The sequence below is a fragment of the Octodon degus genome, unplaced genomic scaffold (genome assembly GCF_000260255.1).
Source record: "Octodon degus isolate 3935 unplaced genomic scaffold, OctDeg1.0 scaffold00070, whole genome shotgun sequence".
Lineage (NCBI taxonomy): Eukaryota > Metazoa > Chordata > Mammalia > Rodentia > Octodontidae > Octodon > Octodon degus.
The window spans coordinates 8,395,291-8,400,960 of record NW_004524646.1 but is presented as its reverse complement, the minus strand read 5'-3'; positions in this window follow the sequence as shown (position 1 = coordinate 8,400,960).

Genomic DNA, 5,670 nt, shown 5'->3' with positions numbered 1-5,670 from the left:
AAAAAGAAAATGAAATATACTCTTTAAAGTTTCTAATATTAGGAGAAAATATCATACCATGTCTTATAAGTAGATTCTAAGTCAAAGATACAGTATAAATCTTAAAGCAGAAATTAAGATTAATTAAACAATATTCAGAAAATTAATCAAATATTAATTCAAAATTAATTCAAAACAATTCAACTAAGAAAAAGTCTTCAAGATAGTAAAGAATTACTAAGAATAAAACATCACGTAAATACTGGAATGGCAAATATATGACCAGAACTTCTAAGAGTTTGGGGATAGGATATCGCACAAAGATCTAGTGTGTTGTGGACATGGGCGGTGTCCATGACACTTACTGGTGGCCAGGTGTCACTTGTGGGACTGAGCTACTGCTATTTCCTTGCTATCCACCCTATAGACCCAGACAGAATCATGAACTATAGGGTGCAGGAGAAGTTCATTTGTAGCGTATGCTGATGGAAATATTTTGCTGCTGTACATAAAAGAATTACTGACAGACTGGTTTTGTATGCCCCTTTTTCTCCTGTGTTTAATTGTTTGCCCTACTTGGTGGGTTCTTTCCATTCTCATTCATGGAGTTGTGGTCATGTTGCTCCCTCTCTAGAACATCTTTTAGTAGTCTGTGTAGATTTGGCTTTGTCATCATGAAATTCTTAAGTTGTTCTTTGTCATGGAAGTATTTCACTTCTCCATTATACTTGAAAAAGACTTTTTCAGAGTATATCAGTCTGTGTTGCAATTTGTTTTCTTGCAAGATTTGTAGTACTTTGCTCCATGCTCTTCTTGACTTGATGGTCTGTGAAGAGAAATGTGCTGTTATTCTGATGGGTTTTTCTTTAAAAGTGATCTGTTTCTTTTCTTTAGCAGCTTTTACTATACTGTTCCTGTGCTGAATTTCTGGGATCTAGATTATTATATGTCTGGGTGTGTTTTTAATTGGGTTGATGTTATTTGGAGTTCTATATGCTTCAGTTACCTGAATGTCAGATAGTTTGCCCATATTTGAGAATTTTTCTGCTATTACTTCTGTCTATATTCTTTTTATATCATTTGTATTGATTCCTTCTTTCTTATTGATGCCTGTTAGTTTCATGTTCATCTTTGTATTGTCTTGAAGATATTGAATTATTTTTTCCTGCATCCTAGAGATCTTACCTTTTCACTAACTACGATGTTGTCTTCAAGGTCTAAAAGTCTGTTTTCACTTTCATTCAAATGATTTTGCCAGCTTGTGATTGAGGTTTTAATTTCCTGACTAGCACTTTGAATCTGCTTCGTGCATTCTATTTCTTTCCTATATTTCTCATTCAAGGATTCCATCATTTTTTTTTAATCACTGTCTTCTTTAGAAACACTTAGTAATTTTTTCATTATAGTTATCTATTTTTTTACTTCAGAAATTATTTCTCATCTGATTTCCTCTATACCTTTCTGCAGTTGTTTCTTTATTTCAGAGATTTCAGGTGTGTGCTTTCCAATGTCTTCTATGCTATTATTTCCTGCATTTGTTCTGGATGGGCTTGGGGCCTGAGAATGCATTTTGCTTCTTCTCTTTGTCATTTTGTATAGAACTGACTTTTTTTTTAATAGCACTGTCTTCTGACCTTTAGTGTAGAGCTTTAATAGAGTTATTACCTTAGCACCAGGTCCAGATTTACCAAGTTCAAGCTCATCCAGGTGGATGTGGCTTGGCTCTGGCTGCTGTGCTCCACTTTTTCCTGCTGCAGCCCTTGGAGTGAACCCTCTGTGCTGCTCTGGCAAGACATTCTGCTCCTGGATTAGCTGGGTGGGTCTTACCTCTAGCAGGGAGTTCTGCTGCAGGGTTCCACACTAGGCCTATCTGATAGTGGACATTCTACTTACCTCCAGGCCTGGGCTCTGGGTAGAATGAGGATAGGGTGGGCCCTGGGCAGTCCCGCTCACACGCAGGGCCTGGGTCGAATGAGGACCCAGCAGGCCCTTGGTGGTCTACATATTCTAGAGTTTGTATCTGGCAAAATTCTAAGGTTATCTCTTAATTCTATTGGTGGTTTCCTTCACTGGGCAGAAGCTTTCTGATTTGATGAGATTCCATTTTTTGATTCTTGAAAATATTTCTTGTGCAACCTGGGTTCTGCTGTAAGTCTTGATCGATGTCTGTGTCTTCAATAATTCTACCTATTTTTGTCTTCTAGCTGATGAAATGTTGTTGTTTTAGTATTTAGATCTTGGATACATTTTCATTTAGTTTAGTGTCTGGTTTGAGATACAGGTCTAGGTTCAGTCTTCAGGATGTGGATGGCCAGTTTTCCAGCACCATGTGTTAAAAAGGATATCTTGGGTCAGCCAAATATCTCAGTGGATTAAAGCACCTGCAAGCAGGCGCAGGGGTCAGAGTTCGATCCCTAGGCCTGCATGCCACCCCCCCCCGCACACTGAGACAGCAAATGAGACTGGGCGTGGTGGTGTGCGCCTGTAATCCCAGCTCTTGGGAGGCTGTTAACAGGCGGATCACTATGAGTTAGATCTAGTAGTAAGACCCTGAACTCCTTGTACACCCTTCCCTAAAATACAATAAATAAATAAATAAATAAATAAATAATAAAGACTATCTTTCTTTCAACAAAAGTATTTGGCCCCTTTGTCAAAGACCACGCAGGTGGCAGCCCTTGGCGTCGCCCATGTGATGCTGGCTGTAGAGACAGCAGAACACAAGCGTTAGGGGCCAGGGAGGCTTCCGGCAGCACTTCCAGTGAGAGCTGGGGGACCATGCAGAGTCCTGCAGGGTCGGCGTCCCTGTGGGGAGCCTGGTGGGAGAGCTCAGTGGAGCTCTGGGTAGGAAGAGGCACCTGGAGACTCCGGGGAGACAGAGGCACCAGCAACGCACAGCCTCGCAAGTGTGAGCACCAGGCAGCCTGGAAGGCAACCTGACAGGAACCTGGGGGGCTGCAAACAGCAGGCAGAGTGATGGTCCACCCAGGTACGCAGTGTGGCCCAGATGTCGGACAGTGAATTCCAAGATTTAATGTTTGTTTTGTTGTGCTTCAGACTTCCGTCGGACAGATTCCCCCTCACACCCTACTCTTCTCTTTTGGCAAAGGAAGTTTTACTCTCTGCCCATCCCTCCTTTATATCTTGGAAGTAGGCAACTTGTTTTGGGTTTTACAATGGATCACAGAGGAGCTGGCCTCGAGTCTCAGATGCGACACTGCACTGCAGAGCTGGGACTTACGGCTCTGAGACTGTGGGAGAGGATGGATGAAGTGTGCACTGAGAAACGGACATGGATGCTGAGTGTCCTCCAGAAGCCACACCACAAAGGTGTGAGCCTCACTACTGGGAGGCTGTGGAACCCGGGGCTGGGACCTAGCAGGATGTCCTCATGTCATTGGGATGGAGCTCTTGGGTTGGAGATTGCCAGTCTATCTGGCTTGGGACAATATTTGCTCCTATGTATGCTCACACCATGATGTGCTGCCCTTACGCAAGCCAAATAGTGGGGCTGCCTGACCAGACCTGAACCACACAACCATGACCTAACCAAACCTTTTTACTTCTTAAATTTAATTGTCTCAAGTATTTCATTGCAGTAACACAAGGCCGAGTAACACCAGCACCTTCTGCTTATCCATTCATCTGTAGATGGACGTTCGTGTTGCTTTCACATTTTAGTTGTTATGAATAGTACTACTATGAACTTCACTTACAAACACTTCAAAATCCCCTTTCTATCCATTGGAGTCCATACAGAGGGGAAAAGACTGGTTGAATTTAACGAAGTTTATTTGAGCAAGAAATGGGTTCTACAATTGGGCAGCATCAAGGCATGGGTGAGCAGGCTGCCTCCCCCAACAAGGTGAGCCATATTCATGACCATCGGCAGGAAGTGACGACAGAGATCTACTAACAGGCGTAGTTCAGGATCTGTCTGCTTTGAGCATAATTTGGCAGACTGCATTCCTGCACTGGTTCAAAGTGCAGCGCTGCCACTGGCTAAGATGAGTTGCTTGGTGACCGGGTTATTCTCATAGGTGAAGGTACAACTTGTGTCCACACCAAGGCAGGGTGACAGAGAGATGGCCACCAGAGAGGCCACTTTGGACCATATGTGTTGTGCAGCATGGAGGTTAGCTTAAGCCAGATTGCATTTAATCAAACAATTCCTACTGTTGGTCATTTTCTCAAAATTGAGAGACCAAAGCCATGGTCAGGGGTTATGCTACCGCTTTCTGAAACTATCAAAGGAACTTCTGGATTTCAGGACATATGCACAGTGTCAAGGGGCTAAGGCAGTCACGCAGCTTTTATGATTTTTTTAATCCAACCAGTGACAACATGGTGTACAAAAGGCAGCAATGTATATGCATCAGATGTTCAAGGGAGCCCAGCCCAGTGCACAGAGCTAAGAAATTGAAGCTCGCTTTCACGGATGTCTCCATGAGCGAAACCAGGCAGCACCAAATAATCCAAAGCTCACCAGCGTCTGAGCCCCATCGGTCATAGTGGCACTGCAAGTGTCATGGTGGCTGAGATCCACCCGATGCTGCAAAGTGGCCTGACCTAAAGAGGGGTTTGATTTTGTGCCCAGTGTGAAGACAGGGTCACAGCGGAGGATCTGCAGACCCTTAAGGGAAAGGTGCAAATTAGGAGATCTGGACACACCGAGCCTGTCATCCCCGCTCAGCGGATGTGGACCAGATGTGAGACGTTCCCACAAACACATCATGTGTTTCTTCCCATTGAATAATTTGCTTCCTGTATTTTGTGGCCATGTTGGAAAATGGCAGCATTGGCTACCTTTGTAATTATTCTCTCTGTGGTATGAAATTAAGGATAAGATATGTGCAGCACTCACATATCTTGGCCAAAACCAGGGCCAAGAGGCAACTGAGCTGCGTGATGGTCACTAAGTGCTGTCCTTGGACACAAACGTCCTACTACAGGACAGTTGTTTCTATCTGTTTGAATCCCGAGGTCTATAATTGGCCACAAAATCCAAAGCTTTTCTCATTGTGCAAGCTATCTAAACTCTATCTATCTGTCACTCTACTACTGTGAGGGAACCCTCAGGACACCCACTGGAACCTCTCCTCACAGAAGGCAATTCATTCTCCTCTACTGTGAAGTGGACACTAATTTCAGTTACTGAGTACTTTAGCTTGAGTAAGGGGCACATGCTGGGGACGCCGAAGTGAGACAGGCCGGGGAGCAAGGGCCCAAGCCGGGAAGAGGTGGACAGAACAGGCATGTTTTGCGTTGACCTAATTTAGGCCAGAGGGAGCTGGGACAGGGCGCCACCTAGTGGCGAGAGAGCAAGGGTCGTCTATCTCTGGCCGTAAATCACAGCCCCTGAATGAGATCCGATGGGAAATTTGCTCTCAGGTGGTCACTGCCCCTCTACGTCAGGCTGTGAGAGTGCAGAGCCCCACCTTTCAGCAAGAGTCTTCAGTGACATTATACCGGCAGTTCCACGTCCCTAGACAGACAGTGATAGGCATTAAATATACAACGCCTGGAAGGACAGTACAGCTTGCACAGGCCTTGCTCCGAGCACTTGAGCTGGCAGCAAGTAGAGCATTGCGGGCAAACGTCAGCCCACTACTTCTAGCTGGCTTGCAGAAGGGAAAGTAGATGAAAAACAATTGGGGTGCTGGAGTTTGAACCCAGGGCCTTCATCCTGAG